At 46.4% G+C, this 18,680-nt stretch overlaps 1 protein-coding gene across 4 annotated transcripts in view; it reads right to left on the bottom strand.

The window, feature by feature from the left end:
- PLS3 (plastin 3) overlaps positions 1–18,680 on the bottom strand; it is a 64,799-nt gene that overhangs the window by 29,481 nt on the left and 16,638 nt on the right. Inside the window, exon 2 of one of the 4 annotated variants that reach the window (XM_083422622.1) lies at positions 12,097–12,198. The exons of 2 other annotated variants lie outside the window; for them this stretch is intronic. The gene's annotated coding sequence lies outside the window, so the exon portion shown is untranslated. Of the gene's footprint in view, positions 1–11,828; positions 12,199–18,680 lie in introns of those variants that run through there. One more of the 4 variants, XM_083422623.1, reaches the window with a different exon arrangement.

The following is an 18,680-nucleotide window of genomic DNA, read 5'->3' as shown; positions in this document are numbered from 1 at the left end:
GGGGAAAGGTTTGGGAATCACTGTGTTAACTGGTTGAGCTGCTATTTTCGGGGGCTCTTTGTGCGCACCTGGTCCTGCAAGAGACACATATGCAGGTTTGGATTCTGCTTCTCCCTTCAGGTCAAAACATTTCCCAAGTGCTGCAGCACTATCACCCCCAGGTGGTACAATGTGTTAAGCAGAAGGTTTGTGGCTCAAGCCCTCCCAGGGATAGCTGTGGGAAGGATTCCTGCACTGCAGGAAACTGAACTACAAGATGACCCTCTGGGTCCCTTCCAACTTCCAATTCTGTGATTCCCATCATTTTGGATGGTGATGGACAGGCACTCTGGAAGCTGCCAATGGTCCATGAAGCTCAGTAGTGTCTGCACTGACAGACAGCAGTTCTCCAAGGATTCAGAGAGGGGTCTCCCCCAGCCTCACCCAGAGATGCTGAGCACTGAACCTGGGACCTTCTGCATGCAAGAAATGTGCTCTGCAACTGAGCTATGGCTCAGTTCCACAGCTCAAGAGCATCTCCCCTTCTGCATTTTTTCATCCACACCCTCCGTGTTTTATTCCATTATCTTTGCACTTCTTTTTCCCTGTTCAACACTTCCATTCTCTGCTCTAGCCAAACTCCCTTAAATGAATAGCCGCTTAGACATTCTTCTTGCTTTCTAACACTTGTTAGATTAGGGCAAACGAACAGCATGCAGACTCAGCAGCACAGTCAGAGCCATAGTCAATTAATTAATCTACTGCATTTTCTACAAATAGGTCTGTGCTCAAAGTGGTACACAAAAACTCAGGAGTGGCTCCCAGAGCCAGAGATCCCCCACCCCTGGGATAGCTCAGTGGGTAAAGAAAACTCTTAATCTCAGGGTTGTGGGTTTGAGCCCCACGTTGGGCAAAAAGATTCCTTCAATGCAGGGAGCTGGGACTAGATGACCCTCGTGGTCCCTTCCAACTCTACAGTTCTATGATTCCTTTGACTGGCAGCTGTTCTCTGGCTGGTCACTATAACATGATGCTGGACTGGACTAGATGAGGCTGTGACTGATTCTGCAGCACACCTCTTGTGTTCTGCCCGAGTCCCTGGAGAAGGCTCTTGCCCATCACCTAACAATGGAGCCTTTGAACTTTCTGAATGCAGAGTAAGTGCTCCAGGCAGCCGGCTGCAATTCCTCCCCGATACTTATATTAGAACAGACTAGAAAACATACCAGATCCTGCTGCCTTAGCATTAAGAACCTCCATTGTGGGCTACTTTACCCTGAGTTGCCTAGAAGTTTATCTACTGCTAACAAAACACCTTTCCAACATCCATGAAATCTGGTGCAGTCTGAGAAACTATGAAATCAGCATCCTAGCAGCTGTGGCATAACCTGCAACTATCTGATTTTAAAAAGCCACACAATTATAAGGACTCGGAACTTGCTTCCAAGCGTGCTTACAGGGAACCCACCCAAAAGACTGCTGACATTGTCTCGATGACAATGTTGCTATTTGTTCACTCAAGGGAGGCATTAATCACAAATTAGTTAAGTGTTGGCTTTTGCTTTCTGAATGCAATCGGATGCCATGACAAGGGAGTAACCCACGAGGCCAGGGAGAGGCCAGGGAACGCCCAGCTGGCAGGGCAATCCTGTGGGAGAAGCCGGCACAATTAGATCATGCTGACTAAGGCCAGACTCGCAGCCCTGCCTAGGAGACAAGGGAGCAGGGGAAAGGCAGCAGCTGCCTGGTCTAGAGCACGATCTGCTTCACCTGATGAATGGGCTGCCACCAATGTTTCAGCTACTGTCAAATGCCTTTGTGTGTGTGTGTGCCACTTGCAGGTCATAGTTAAGAGCCCTGGCACTTTCATTTCCACATGAACTAGCTACTAATATTCACAGGCATGCTCCCACTTTGCTCCTTCACATGCTGTGGCCGACCCTCTTAAAGCCACTTCTGTTCACATCCTGCGGCAGCTATGTGGAGACGTTTTCATCCAGTGGGCCAGAGGCAGAAGCAGGCAGAGCAACAACTGTAAGACTGCCTGTATTTAATTGCTGCATTTCTATCCTGCTTCCCCCACCCAGCCAAGGAGATCATGTGGTTCTCCTCCTCCTTGTTCAATCTCCACAACAACCCTCTGAGGCAGGCTAGGCTGAGGGGCAGTGACTGCCTGAAGATCACCCAGTGATCTTGATTTGAACCCTAGTCTTCCAGGTTCCAGACACTCTAGCCCAGAGTCAGCAAGGTTTATCTTGCCTGGGCCAGATCACGCGTGTGCATGAGCGTGCACACCCATGATTTTCAGTGTCTGCGCAGATGTGCATTTTCGGCATCTGCGCATGCACAGACATGATTTTCAGTGCCGCAGAAGTGAGTTCCCATACCACGCTGCACCGGTCAGCTCAGCGCATGGGCGGGCAGCTCAGTGGTGGCTCATGGACCAGTCAAACGACCTCTGCAGGCCGCTTCCAGCCCATGGGCCTTATGTTGCTGACCCCTGCTCTAGCCATTAGTAGGCTAGTTTCTTCCTTCTCTCTCTCTCCCCCTCAGGCAAGCAAGAGGCATTATCAGAAGTCAACAGCACATTTCCTGCAGGGCAGAAGCCCTCAAGCATCGAGTGTGGGGCAAAGCAGGGCTAGACAGTAAGAACTGGAGGATCACATTTGAGGGTCCAAAGTCCTGCATTCCTGTAGTACAGGAAGGGGAGAGGTGACGGGAAGTGAGATGGAGATGTGCTCAAGAGAGGGGTGTTGGGTGTTGCCCATCCTATGCTCAGTGCTTGGGGCGGGGGGACCCTCACAAAATCTGGTTTAAACTCATGTTTATTTATTTTTCCTTTGGGTAGCCACCACTGGATTGTATATTAGATGACTGCTTGTAAACAAGCCAGCCCATGACCCGTGGATATTTCCAGCTGTGCCAGAGCTACAAGAAACAGCAAGCAGGGAGGAAGAGTCTGTCTGCACAGGGTGAGCCTCTCTCTTTAGGCCAGAACATTTGACACTAGCATACAGAATTATGAGTATTTTACGAAGTTCTAGCTAGTTCTTAAACATTTGAACCTGGCTCACAAAAAGGGCCAGGTGTGGCACCAAGGAATCAGAATTAATTTTCCCACCTGTGCCTGCCCTGCTGGTTTCATACAGACAATAGACATGAACCATTAATGGAGAAATAGGCTATTAATTATGCTGTGGTGTCCTTTCCTCTAACCAGAAGCAAAGCATAATGGAAATTCCCCTGTGTGATCACAACAGCTAGTGCAAAAGGAGCTTCCCTTCTTTCACATTGCAAATGCACTTCAGCAGTCTGCTTGGTTCTGGACTACAGCTCCCAGAAGCCTCAGTCCGGGATGATGGGAGTTGTAGTCCAAAACATTTGGGGATGAAACTATGGAACTCAAGTCCCACAGGAGGCAGTAATGGCCACCAACTTAGATGGGGGAGACAACTATTGATGGCAACTATCCACAATGGCTATGCTCCACCTTCACAGCTGGAGGCAGCAACGCCTCTTGAGTACCAGTTGCTGGAGGCTGCAGGAGGGAAGAGAGGTAATATGCTTGAGCCCCACTTGGGGGATTTCCATTACCATTGGCATCTGCTTGGCTGCTGTGAGAACAGGATGGATGCTGGACCGGGTGGGCCATTGGCCTGGTTTTATGTTCTTATCTATAATTATTATTATTATTATTATTATTATTATTATTATTATTATTATTTATTGTTTATACCCCGCCCATCTGGATGGGTTTCCCCAGCCACTCTTGGCGGCTTCCAACAAAATATTAAAATACAATAATCCGTTAAACACTAAAAGCTTCCCGAAACAGGGCTGCCTTCAGATGTCTTCTAAAAGTCTGGTAGTTGTTTTTCTCTTTGACATCTGGTGGGAGGGCGTTCCACAGGGCGGGTGCCACTACCGAGAAGGCCCTCTGCCTGGTTCCCTGTAACTTGGTTTCTCGCAGCAAGGGAACCACCAGAAGGCCTTCAGAGCTGGACCTCAGTGTCCGGGCTGAATGATGAGGGTGGAGACGCTCCTTCAGGTATACTGGATCTAGAAATTAGTTCATCTAGGGGGTCATTAAACTGAAACATCCCTGGGCTTGTATCCAACAGAGTGCTAAGTAAGCATCCCGTTGTCAGTGCAAGGATTCCCTTATGCACAATGAGATTTTCCTCCTCTCCCCCCTCCATGCTCAAACATGCACCCTGTACTCTCCCCAAATATGATCTAGGAGATTGGGAGAAAGCCTCAGAACAGTCTGGGGGGGAGGAGAGGCAAGCAGGAGGAATCGTAGAGTCGGAAGGGACCCTGAGGATTATTTGGTCCAACCCCCTGCAACGCAGGAATATGCAGCTGCCCCAAACGAGGATGAAACCTGCAACCTTGGCATCCTTAGTACCACACTCTAACCAACCGTGCTGGCCATGCCCTGGGGGCAAGTCCCCCTGCACATGAAGAAATCCTTGTGCTGACGGGATGATGCTTAATTAGCACTGAACTGGATGCAAGTCTTCGTTGACAGCAACTCTCAAAGATCTCAGGAACTTTTAATTTCCTTCTGCATGCCAAATATGTGCTGTGACCTCCTCCTACACTTCAGTCTGAATGCTCACTAGGCAGCCATAGGTGTTCTTTCTGAGATCTTATCTCTCCACCTCCGATACACACATCTGTAATATGGGGATATTAATGGTCAACACCTTTCTCATGAAGACTATTGAGAAGCACTTTGAACAGATAAGGCCCTATGCAAATATCAGAGTTCTACAAATTTTGGTTGGTAACCAATATCCTGCCCTCACCCTTAAACACAGCCCCATGTATGTCCACTTGGAAGTAAGTCCCAATGGGTTTTGGTCCCACGAAACCATGCTTGCTGCCGCCCTATGAACATGGGGGCAAGCCCCATCAAGCTTTGCAGGACCAGCTTATGACTAGATATGCACAAGAATGGGGTACTGGTCCCTGACACCAGGTTATGTCTCCCAGTGAGCACGGGGCCAATCCTGTGCCCCCCTTCCCCACAACCCCAAGTCTGGAGGTGTAGATATAATCTAGGAGTCCCCCACAGCTGCACTTCCCTCTGGGGGTCCTTCAAAGCCCAGTGCAAGTGCAGGAAGGATGACTGCCACTCCATAGTTAAATCAATGGAGGCAATAATGGCCAGCAACCCCCCACCGTCAAGGGTGATATGTCTCTGAATATTCATTGCTGGGATACAGCATTTGAAATTCAGCAAGTGAAGTTTGCACCTGGCTAGTAGCCACTTACAACCAAGTGAAGATGCCTGGACACCAGGATTGGCACCTGACGTCTCTACCATTTGGAGGTACATAGAATAGAATCATAGAATTGGAATAGACCACAAGGGCCATCGAGTCCAACCCCCTGCCAAGCAGGAAACACCATGCCTGTGGATCCTGTTTTCACACACTAGCAAGACATTCTGTAGAATTCTATATGTTATATTTTATCTGCACATTCGGAATGAATTTCAGGAACTGAAAAGTCCTGTTGAAAAATACAACTTTTGAGCCGCCTGGCCCCAAAATGGCAACTAGGCATTCTGTTTGGGCTTAAGGAGCCATCCTGGTTTAAGAAGCCACTTGGCGCCTGGCTTATATATATCTGAATTTCTAACACTGGCTGGGAATCATGAGTTGCACTTGGGTCCTGCTTGGGTGCTTCCAATTAGGGCATGCTCTTGACCACTGTCAGAACATAGTGCTGGACTAGATGAGCCATTGGTCATTGTTGTTAAAAACAATTTAAAACATTCAAAAATGATTAAAATCAATGCTAAGGTAAAAACCAGATTAAAACACATGTCAAATTCCTACATGTCTGGATAGGCTTGGTAAGACACATATTTTCACTGAAAAGAGCACAGCGAAGGTGTTTGCCTGATGCCAACAATAAGGAGTCCCAAAGAGTGAGTGCTGCTGACACTAAAATATACATTTCTAAAAATGTGAAGGCTAATACCTTTCACATCTGCCCAATGTATCTTTTAAGAGACCTCTGGCCCTCCTGATGTTGCTGTATTAATACTACTACCATTATTACTACTCATAGTACTAGTACTATTAGTTGCTGTTGTACCCTTACAGTAGCTTTGCTTTAGGATGGTTTTGTTTCCTCTGTGTTTGCACGGGCCTTTTTCAGGGTGGGGTTTTATTTTTCTGTCCCGAAGCCCTTTCCACACATGCTGTGGAAGTTATACAAACAAAAATTTGAAGAAAAGAAATCCAGTCACTTTCTGTTCCAAGTGACCTACACTCAGAAGAATCCAGGTTCAAAAAGGTTAAGCTCTCATTATCATCTACCTGTTTAGCAGCAGCAACAAGCAGAGATTACAAAAAAAATAGAATAAAGAACTCTTGGAGCCGGCAGAGCAGAGTACTTGCTCAATCTCCTTAAAGGTATGAGGAGTGAAACCTTTCCACATTCCTCTACCTGAAAGCCAGCAGCTTTCAGCATCTTTCAACAGTTCTTTTACTGGGTCCACCACCTCCCAAGGAAACAAAACAAATAAAACTCAGCAAGGTCACCACAGCTCTCAAGCAGTCAGGCAGAGGCTGCCATTAGGCCACAAAGATTAGGACCAAGATGGCACAAACACTGCAGATCATAAACAATACATTCTAACAGGAATGAAATAAAATAAATTTCAAACTGCCAGCGAAGGCATTCCTAGCAAGAAAAAAGAAACACGCCCACACCAAGCCATGAGTGTTTCTGCAATCAAGGATTTTCTAATGCCCCAGGCAGCGTTCCCCATGTTTGGGTCTCCAGCTGTTTTGGGACTACAGTTCACATCATCCCTGACCACTGGTCCTGCTAGCTAGGGATGCTGGTAGTCCAAAAAACAGCTGGGGGGACCCAAGTTTGGGAAACACTGGACTAGAGCAAGGGGGAGGAAGCTTCTTTAGACTGGGGGCCTCATTTCATCGGGGGCAAAAGTGAGCCAAGTGTCAGATTCCAGGCATGCAAAAGACCCCTACACACACACACACACACACACACACACACATGTTCCACACATCTCTCTCCGCTCAGGCGAGCAAAAGTGGTTATCACTTTTCTTATGCACCCCAGCCAGGCAAAAAGCCCAACATCTTGAGGAAGCCCCAGGGCAGCAAGTGTGAGGGGAGTGGCTTGAGGAGCCCAGCCCCAAATGACTACATTTGGCTCCCAGGCCTCAGGTTCCCCACCCCTGCCCATAGATCAGCTGTTTTGGACTACAACTCCAATGAGCTATGCTGGCTGATAGGAGCTGTAGTCCCAAAAAACAGCACCAGGTTGGGGAACAATGGAATAAATGCTTGAACGTGAGAAGTCTTCAAAGAGAGAGGCTGGCAGGCACGCAAGCAGTGGAGCTGGGGCTTTCTGGGCCATTAAAATTTAGTAGGAGGAGAACTCCTAAAACTAATCAGAATAATTTAAATATATATATAAAATATTTATTAACTTGGCAACAGATTAAAGGTGCCAGTCCTCAATGTGGGATGGGAGACAGAGGCTATCAGCTGTTTTCTTTGCTACTTATGTCCTGAAATGGTTTGGAACTAGAGCCATGAGCCGGCCCCTCCCTGGCCAAGCCCAACATTATCTGAACTGAGCTGCAATTCAGGCCTCACAAGCTATTCTGAAACCTTCTTTTGTCTTCAGAGAGAGTGAGTGGAATGAAATTGATATTTCATTATAGGCAAACTTGTGAAAATCCCACATTACTATTATTATTATTATTATTATTATTATTATTATTATTATTATTAAGATGGAGTCACTGCCAAGATGTTTGTGTGTTGTTGTTTGAAGAAAACAACAACACAGCTAACAGTTACCCTCTTTTGTTAAAATGTTTTCTAATATTGTTTTAGTGAACCTTGTTAATAATACGACAAAGAAATTACTTACAAAACTTGAAGGTTTAGAGTAGGCTCTCATTTTACCCTGCAATTTCACATATCCTGCTTTGCAAGACAGATTAAGTGGGAGGCAGTGAAATACTAAACCCATTTTGGCTAAGTAGCCATCTGAACCACACCTAACACTCCCCCCCCCCAATCAAGCTGGCTTGGAAAGAGAAATTTTTTTTTAAGGTTATCGCATGATATAAGTAAGGAGTTCTCCAACTTTTTGTACCAGTGGGCACATTTTGAATTTTGAGAGAACACAGGGGGCACCTGTCCCCAAAGAACTGTTGTGCGGGGGCATAGGACAAAGTGGCTGCCGTGGGGAGTGCAGCAAAACACAAAATTAGAGAGACAGTCACCTCCACAAACCTTACCATGGGAAGTCATAGAATCAATAGAATTGTAGAGTCGGAAGGGACCCCAAGAGTCATCCAGTCCACCCCCCTGCAATGCAGGAATCTCTGCTCAAGCATCCATGACAGATGGGTGCCCAACCTCTGCTTTGAAACCTGCAAGGAAGGAGAGTCCACCACCTCCCGAGGGAGACCGTTCCACTATGTCCTACTGGTCCCAATTGTGGAGATCACAAGGTATTGATTTCACACAGAGAGAAGGGCGGGGGAGGTGCTACTTCTGTCTGATAGCAACAGGGTGCATTCCTCAGTACCAATAAAAATATACAACGTGGCTACACCACACCCTCATTTCACAGAAATCACTCAAGAAGTACCTGCGTATTTTGACTCATAAAGTTCTATGAGAGCTAGAGACTTGCTTTTTCTTTGGGGGGGGGGGGAGAAAGCTCAGAGTGTGGGGCACATGCCTAGAGGCACCAATGAAATCCTATGGCCCTGCTGACCAGGGATGATGAGAATCGTAGTCTAGAACTGGGTGATGGGCTGGGCGATGGGCTTCGTGGGATGGTGAATCCTTCCCTCTGTGAGGGAGCCTTCCCAGGCCCACTGAAAGAGGCGGTCATTAAACCGCTTCTTAAAAAAACATCCTTAGACCCGGCCATCATGGCCAACTATCGCCCAGTCTCAAAACTTCCATTCTTGGGCAAGCTGTTTGAGCAAGTGGTTGCTGAACAACTCCAGGCACGCCTGGAAGAAGCAGACCATTTGGATTCCTTCCAATCAGGATTCAGGCCTCATCATAGGACTGAAATTGCCTTGGTCGCACTGGTCGATGATCTTTGGCAGGCTAGGGACAAAGGTGAGAGCTGTTTCCTAGTTCTGCTGGATCTCTCAGCGGCTTTTGATACCATCAACCATAACATCCTTGTGGACCGTCTAGAGGGGCTAGGAGCTGGGGCACTGTTATACAATGGTTCCGTTCCTTTCTCCTGGGCTGTGTTCAGAAAGTGTTAGTGGGGGATGAGTGTTCAGACCCCTGGGCTCTCACTTATGGGGTGCCTCAGGGTTCCCTCTTCTCCCCCATGCTTTTCAACATCTACATGAAGCTGCTGGGAGAGATCAGGGTGTTTGGGCTGGGTGTTCATTAATATGCAGATGATACCCAGCTCTACCTCTCTTTTAAATCAGAACCAGTGAAGGCGGTGAAGGTCCTGTGTGAGTGTCTGAAGGCGGTTGGAGGATGGATGGCTGCTAACAGATTGAGGTTGAATCCTGACAAGACAGAAGTACTGTTTTGGGGGGACAGGAGGTGGGCAGGTGTAGAGGTCGTGAATGGGGTAACTGTGCCCCTGAAGGACCAGGTGCACACCCTGGGAGTCATTCTGGACTCACAGCTGTCCATGGAGGCGCAGGTAAATTCTGTGTCCTGGCAGCTGTATATCAGCTCCATCTGATAGGCAGGATGAGACCCTACCTGCCCAGAGTGGTGCATGCTCTAGTTATCTCTCACTTGGACTACTGCAATGCGCTCTATTTGGGGTACCTTTGAAGGTGACTTGGAAACTATAACTAATCCAGAATGCGGCAGCTAGACTGGGGACTGGGGGCAGCCGCCGAGACCACATAACACCGGTCTTGAAAGACCTACATTGACTCCCAGTACATTTCCGAGCTCAATTCAAAGTGTTGGTGCTGACCTTTAAAGCCCTAAATAACCTCGGTCCAGTATACCTGAAGGAGCGTCTCCAACCCCATTGTTCTGCCCGGACACCGAGGTCCAGCGCCAAGGGCCTTCTGGCGGTTCCCTCCCTGCGAGAAACCAAGTTACAGGGAACCAGGCAGAGGGCCTTCTTGGTTGTGGCACCCGCCCTGTGGAACGCCCTCCCACCAGATGTCAAAGAGAAAAACAACTACCAGACTTTTAGAAGAAATCTGAGGGCAGCCCTGTTTAGGGAAGCTTTTAGTGTTTAATAGACTATTTTAATATTCTGCTGGAAGTCGCCCAGAGTGGGAAACCCAGGCAGATGGGAGGGGTATAAATAAGAAATTATTATTATTATTATTATTATTATTATTATTATTATTATTATTATTTATTATAGATAAGAACATAAAACCAGGCCAATGGCCCACCCGTCTTCTGAATGCCGGCTCCTGGAAACTGCAGGAGGAAAGAGTGCTCTTGTGCTCGGATCCTGATTGTGGGCTTCCATAACCATCTGGTTGGCCGCTGGAAGAACAGAATGCTGGGCTAGGTGGGCCATCGGTCTGATCCAGCAGGCTCTTCTGATGCTCTTGTCAATGCTGGGTGGGGCTGGTTTGGAGTTGCAATCCAAAACAACTGGAGGTCCCTAGAGCTGTTGGGCAGCCCATTTATTCCATTTCTAATGGGACAGTTTATGTTTAGCTTAACCTACTGCTGCCTGTTCTAAGGCTAAATGGACTAGTTAAGAAATCGTTGCAGTATTTTTGATTCTCTAATCAAAGAAGAGGTCAACCCGGCAGTATACAGGCTGCAAAATCCCATAGGTGCTTGGCATCCCTGAAGTCAAGGGATTTTAGGTGCTCTTCCCTGTGCAGGATTGCAACCACAGAGCCTAAACAGCCCCACCACAAGGAGCCAGGGGGGTTGTAGATGGCAGGAACTCCCCTTCCAGAATCCTGCTCAGTTCTCACACACCCCCCAACCCCAATTCTCACTCTAGAGCAAATGAAGTTTTACATAAAGATCTAAATCCCATTTTGCAATAGCTTCATGGACCATGTATCACATTACAAGTGTCAAAATGAAGACAACAAGAAAGTTTGTTTTCAACACTGGAGCTTGCAGCATCTCATTACTAGATAACTTAATTCTTGACTTAAAACATCAACACACTCCTGTTTAGAGCAACCTAGAAAATACCTCCCATTACCTAAATTGTAGCTTCACATATCAAATGAGCAAAAAATATTTACTTAAAATGCTCTGCAAAGAAGTGTCCCACCCCACGAAAGCCTCCCCCCAGAAAAAAATAGCTTCTCCTACTTCACAAAAATCAACTGTCAGATCTAAAAGCAGAAGTGTGTGCAGAAGAATCACTGAGAGAAGTAAAAAAAAACCCTCGCTATTTTGATTGGCTCTGTTATAATAGCATACTGTGAGTTTTGGAATCATATTTAAGGGCACAGTCCTTTGCTTATATCTAGAAAAAATGACTTGGGGTGGAGAATGACAGACCAGCATTGCTCTCATTATACTCATTGCTTTCTTGGAGAAGCAAACCAGAACTACAGAGCTATTAGTCGTAGCCTGTCCAAAAACATAAGACACTGCTCAAATCTGCTCTTATTTTTTCACAAGAAAAACTCTAATCTTACGGTTTGTCTCGACTGAATTCCATCTCCTGTACGCTTCTATCAAAAGGACTGCTTAACACACCAGTGGTAAAGAGGAAGTTAAATGTAAAAAGAGAGGGGAATCTTGCAAGTCAGCTTAGCCTCAAGAATTCATTTTGCCACACTGCAGCAACACTGAGCCAAGACTTCCCACTTTGGATCCCCGAAATTGTTTCAGTCTCCTTACCTCGCCCCGTCCAGATTTCAGAGGATAGCAGATCTGTTTCTTCACTTAGCCCCACAGCAAAATATGGAACATTCTTCCACGCCCAGAAAGTTAATTCTGGAAGCCCAGCATTCCTCTTAGAATTGTAATTCTAAGCAGCAAGTCACAACACTTCCTGCCAGCAAATGAGAGCATGCTGACAGAAGCCTGAGCTGTTTAAAAGCCCCCTCCCCACTGTCTAGAAACTTTGCATTACACAGCAAAACTCCCAGCAAGTAGCTCTCCTCACCTGCCTCTAAGCTCCAGGGCAGACAGATCACAGATCCAGCCCAGCGGGTGGGGCCAGCGGCTTCTCTGAAATTTGATTTGTGAATCAAACAGAAGCTTTCAGCTGCAAGCAGAGAGCAAACCAAGGATCATTCACAGCTTCCCTGCACATTGTTCCAAAACTTCAGTACAAGAAAAAGGTACATCTTCAGGCATAAACTACTTCTAAGCAATGTGTTAGAACTTCTGTTTCACAGATTAAAATTGTGGGTTTTTTCTCCATCCCAGAAAAAGAAGACAGTTCCTTTGTTCTGCCAGTGCTAATGGCATGCAGCTTTACTAAGGAAAGATTTCACATTGCTAAAAGAGTACAGTAGTCCTGACCAAGGAGAGATTTAGCCAAAATGTTTCCCTGCTGCTTTTTTTCTCAGGAGGGAAGAAAGAGTCCTCCTTGAGCCAGGAAAGTGAGTCACTCTCCTGACTGGCCTCCCTTAGCCATGACCTAGAAATTTAGCTACTAGTAGCTAATTCTCCAGAGAGGTAAACACTTGCCAAGGTTCTAAGTGTGTCTGTGTGTTTTAAATATAAGGGCTTGGAGCCAAGATTTTTGCAGAGACTGCATTACAGAGATTGCATTGGGGAGTCCCTGTCTCCTTTCCTACTGCAGATCACCCCCCCAAATGCCATTATTGGGGTGAGAGGATCCTGAGAACAGCAGGTGATATGGAAGGGGGCTACAGCTGGAGAAGGAGAAACTGGAGAAGGCTAATGCCATCCCAGGCCTTCTTTGTAGAAGGAGCCCCATGGGACTAAGTACAGTGGTACCTCAGGTTAAGCACTAAATTCATTCCGGAGTCCATACTTAACCTGAAACTGTTCTTAACCTGAAGCACCACTTTAGCTAATGGGGCCTCCTGCTGCCGCCGCACGATTTCTGTTCTCATCCTGAAGCAAAGTTCTTAACCTGAAGCACTATTTCTGGGTTAGCGGAGTCTGTAACCTGAAACGTATGTAACCTGAAGCGTATGTAACCTGAGGTACCACTGTATCAAGAAGGAATTCTGTTATCAGGCCTTTGGCTGCAAAGGAGAAGGAATCTGCTGGTCACATCACAGACTCACAGAATTGCAGACTTGGAAGGGAGCCAAAGAGTCTTCTCTGTTTTATATGCCTGGACACTGTTAATTTGGCTGTACTTGGCTCCACCTGTACTTGGCTCCAGCCCCATCAGAAAGGCAGAGGTGGCAAGGAACTGTACATTTAAAACATTGTGATGTCATCTCAACACCTAACAGGCTCTTTCATGATGGGAGTTTTGGACTACTGGCTTTTGCATTTTTCTTGCCACTTTGCATCAGGCCTAGTCCCTTCAGTGAAAAAGCACAACATATGGTAGGCTGGTTAAATAGCCTTGAGGGACTAATTCCACCCTTACAACCTGAAAGGCAGGGACGCAGGTTGCTTGTGAAAGAGACAAGCAACTTGCGTACCAGATAAGCTAAGAGAGAGCTTTCAAAGCCCATATCAGTCTCCTCACAGTGCAACATGCGCATGCAACTGTCATTTTATGGCCACCTAATAGACACACAGGGCCTTGTTCACACATAACTTTTAGTCACGCATTTAGTCAGGCCAAACCTCAAATTAACCACGAGTTGCCCCACAGATGATCTAACAAGCCATGGTTTGTTTCTGCAAAACTCTGTTGGCTTTTCAGAAGCTCTTGCTTTGTGCTTTTATAGCTTAGGGAGCTTCTGGACAGGGTGGCCAAAAAAACCATGGTCAAGGAAGGATGCCAGGTTCACACACCCAATACCTAACTAGGCTCAAAGCAAACCAAGGTTCATAAACCAGTGCTGCTTTTCTTTGAGGCTGAATTAAAGCATAAGAATCCAGAAATAATTCTTGTTTTTTGTTTTGAGAAAGATCAAGGCATGTAAGGAAATCAAAACCATGGCTCTTTTGCATTATGCACTGTTAAGCCCTGAGAGAGGAGCTGGGTGTGTGGGGGTGTCTTTTGCAAAAAAAAAAAAAAAACCACCAGTTTTCAAATAACCCAGAGTTGTGAATGTTAGGTTTGAACATTCCAGCTTTAAACTAGGAAACTTTTTTGAAATGAAATACCGTATTTTTTGCTCTACAAGACTCACTTTTTCCCTCCAAAAAGTAAAGGGAAATGTGTGTGTGTCTTATGGCACAAATGCAGGCTGCGCAGCTATCCCAGAAGCCAGAACAGCAAGAGGGATTGCTGCTTTCACTACGCAGCAATCCCTCTTGCTGTTCTGGCTTCTGAGATTCAGAATTTTTTTTTTCTTGTTTTCCTCCTTCAAAAACTAGGTGCGTCTTGTGGTCTGGTGCATCTTATAGAGCGAACAATACGGTATAAGCGTAAGAGAAATGTGGGAGCCTCTTAGATTGCAAGAACCTCCTTTAGCAATGCACATTACTCCCCAATGCCTGTTTGGCTTTTCCAGAATAAAAATAATTATTCAGAATTGTTGGGAGTCAAGCATCAACTAGGGGGCTTAGGGGAATGGAGTGTTTTATTACCTGGTGAGCAAGGCTTCATCAGCACCCTTCATGATATTCCCATGTTGAGGAACACCTGCTTTTAAAAAGCTGCGTGGTCAGGCCCATTGCAATCATGCAGTGGAAGAAAAAGGAACTGCGGATGCACATCAGCATGTTGAAACAGCACAGAAAACCTTTAGAAGCGCCTCCACAGGCAACAGAAGAGGCCCTGAAGCACAGGAAATGACATCAGGGTTCCTAGGAAGGTGCCAGCTTCCATTTCCCTCATCATTTCCCCAGCCACACCCTGAGCAGAGAGAACTGGAAGAAGATTTTCACAGACATTTCACGTTCTGGAGCACAACAGGGCAAACTTAGCTGGGCAAACATAGAGGAACCACTCTTGCTTGCCTCCTTGCCTTCCTGAAAAATCTTGCCCAATATTGCTAGGGATATCAGAGAATTCGAATGAAAGCAAAAACACGAGTGGAAACTGCCAGTGTTCAGTTATTCATCCCATGTCCAGAACGGAAATCAATTAATACAAGCGGTATTCATGGTTGTGGATCCTTTCAGCCTGCAAATGATAGATAACTGATTACATTCCTCCCCACCCCATTTTCATGGTGTTTCCTTTGCAATAAAACAAACAAAGTGGGACGCGGGTGGCGCTGTGGGTTAAAGCCTCAGTGCCTAGGGCTTGCCGATCGAAAGGTCGGTGGTTCGAATCCCCGCGGTGGGGTGCGCTCCCGCTCTTCGGTCCCAGCGCCTGCCAACCTAGCAGTTCGAAAGCACCCCTGGGTGCAAGTAGATAAATAGGGACCGCTTACTAGCGGGAAGGTAAACGGCGTTTCCGTGTGCAGCTCTGGCTCGCCAGAGCAGCGATGTCACGCTGGCCACGTGACCCGGAAGTGTCTTCGGACAGCGCTGGCCCTTGGCCTCTTTGAGTGAGATGGGCGCACAACCCTAGAGTCTGTCAAGACTGGCCCGTACGGGCAGGGGTACCTTTACCTTTACCTTTTATTCATGGTTGTGGATCCTTTCAGCCTGCAAATGATAGATAACTGATTACATTCCTCCCCACCCCATTTTCATGGTGTTTCCTTTGCAATAAAACAAACAAAGTGGAATAACATAACAAGATCAAAATGCATGTAATGACTTTAGCGAGTTATGTAACTCTGCCGCAGCAGACAGCGAGACCAATAATGCAATATTTGGTGGAAGATGAAAAGCAGCAGAAAAGAAACAGTGTTGCATGCAATAGAGTGTGGAATAAAAAAAACCCACTGCCTTCTTAACATCCCTAGCTATTGCTAAAGGAGATAAGAGACCCATGACACTCCAGCTCTAACCAGTGTGCAGAAAACTGAATTCTGCATGCAGCAATTGGTGCCTTCATAAAGTACCCAGCATAAGCTACAAGCTTTGCAAAAACAGAATGAACAGATCTCTGACTGCAGGCACAAAGGAGGATAAAGCTAAAAGAAAGCAACGAAGCGCATTAGAAGTGCAATAATTAACCTCCTAGTAGGGAAAAGATCAAAGAAACCACACAGAACATGAAGAAGAAAAAGGAAGTTTTTAATCATTTCTCAAAAGTGGGACAAAGATGCCAAAGAACATCACAAGAAGGATGCTTATTCCCACAGCCACTTTCTCATGGGCTGGGGAGCTGCAGGGAGCAGGCTTTCCCTCACAGTGACCCAGGAACCGATGATCATGCAAAGAGGACGTCTGCACCCGACAAGCTGCTCAGAGTGGGCCACGGAAGTAATTATGGCTGCCAACCTGGCATGCAATTTAGACTGCGCAAATCTCACTGAAGCCAATGCCCACCTTCATCCTGACAGATCCCTTCTCCCCCAACTGCCCAACAGTAATACAGAAGCAAAATGCTTATGAGGAGAGACTGTCCAGCAAACCTGCAGCAGATGTGTATTTGGCTTTCATTACAGGGAATCTGCCTATACACTTACCCAGAGTTCTGAGATGCAGGAAAGCCAGTGACTCAGAGCTAAATTTAAAACATGCCTCCTTCTTTGTTCAGCTTGTCAGCATCAGGAAATGAATGGGTAGAAGCTTATTAGAGGCTCCAAGAGAGACATTTGTCTGCATTGTGCTCAGATTATGCTTTTAGCCTACAATTCTGCATCTCTCTGTGGTAGTAAAAGCAAGGAGAATGCACACACGTCTTGTTTTTAAGTGGTGCCAGTAGCTCCTCTCTTTTGCTTCAGAGACTGCTACAGAAGACACCCACAGCAGCAGGGTGACAACAGAGAAGAGACAAAAGGTCACATAATTGGGATATTTGCATGCAAAAGGTGGCTCTGTTACTATACTCCTCGTCCTTAACTGGCATGAAATCGCCTCTTAAAGAAACCTGCTAAAGACAAGGACATGGGACCAAGTGACAGAGCATCTACAATTCTATGATTCTGTGATTCATCTAGGAATCATCCACATTTAAAGTCTAAGCTGTTTGGGACACGACTATTCTGATCAGGAAGTCTTCAGAGACTGACTCCACGTCAACCACTAAGATTCTGTTAAAAGCAACTGAGGAAGGTAAGAACACAGGAAGCTGCCTTGTTCAAGCCATACCATTGGTTCACCTAGCCCAAAATGGTCTATACTGACTGGCAGAGGCTCTCCAGGGTTTGAGACAGGAGGTCTCCCCCCACCCTGGAGATGCTGGGGACTGAACCAGGGTCCTTCCACGTGCAAAACCAATGCTCTACCACTGAACTTTGGCCCTTTCCACAGATGTTGATTGGGGAAATAGTAGGGATCCAGATATACAAAGGGTTTAGCTCAGTGGTGAAGTGCATGCATGGTCTGAAGGCGTCCTCACAGTCTCTCACATCCACACTTTGAAACAAAGAAAAGCCAGGTGGGAGGTGATGGGAAGGCCCTCCACTGGGAAGCCTCTGCCAGTCAGAGTACACAATGCTGGATTAGATGAGCAAATAGATGACCCATTACAAGACAGCTTCCCATGGAATACCTGAGTGGTGATTTGAACCCAGACTTGTCAGGGCCAATATTTTATCACATGGGGCTAGGCATGCTCTTCCCATGCACTCTTTTCATCTTACATCTTCATTAACCTACCTCACAGGGTTTTCGTGGGGAAGGGGAGAACCTTGTTCACCACCTTGAGCTCCTTGGAGGAAAAAAGACAGGATATATATAAACAAAGGAGTGAAAACTTCACGTTTTGGATTACAACTCTCATCTGCCCCAGCCAGCGCAGGGAGTTGTAGTCCAAAATGTCTGGAAGCCACAGAGTAGGCAAAGGCTTTTGCAAAGCATCCCTACAGTGGGAAGACATTGAGTAGCACCCCTCCTTTCCACTGGTCGTTGGCACACACATCTCAAGATTACATTGCAAGAGCCGGGACAGGAGAAGTGCCAACCATGGCACCAAACAGAACGAAGTAATATCTCCTAACCATAACTGAAAGAGGGGACATTCTAGCTGAAATCACAGGTGGGATTAAAGCCCCCAAACTTGTTGATTCTCCCTACCAAAGCACCAAATTGGAAAACATCTAAGTGAAGAGTCACACACAGTCAACACATCTCAATAAGGGTTTGAAGAAGGAAAATGACCTGATGGCAGAAAGCCTCATTAAGTTGCTAACCAGAAAGCAAATTACTATAATCATCTTGAGCAAGAGAACCATGGGCAGTAGCTATGCCTTTGGATGAGTCAGGACAGTTGCCACAGGAGGGCAACTATGCAACAAAGGAGGGAGTTGGGAAATGCATTATCAGACTCTTTCTGTAACAGGCTATGCAGAAGGCAGATTTTGTGCTCTTGCTTTGAGTGTTTACCTTTCTAAAGGCAGACAAGAGGCTACCTGCCTGAGCAGGTACCCACCACTTGCTTGCAGAAGTGTGTGTGTGTGTGTGCCTCTCTCTCTCTCCAAAGTAAGATCTCCCAAGCAAAGAAAAACAAGGTAGAAAAATAAACAGTTGACTCTTCCAGAGTGAGCTGGCATAGGAATGACCTTTGGAGCACTACAGTATACATTTGCAGGCTGTTTCCTTCCATTCTTATAGCCAGTCACAACAGTGAAACCATATCAG

This window comes from Podarcis tiliguerta (genome assembly GCF_965153285.1).
Source record: "Podarcis tiliguerta genome assembly, chromosome: Z".
NCBI classification, from domain to species: domain Eukaryota; kingdom Metazoa; phylum Chordata; class Lepidosauria; order Squamata; family Lacertidae; genus Podarcis; species Podarcis tiliguerta.
This window is presented reverse-complemented; position numbering and strand designations above follow the sequence as displayed.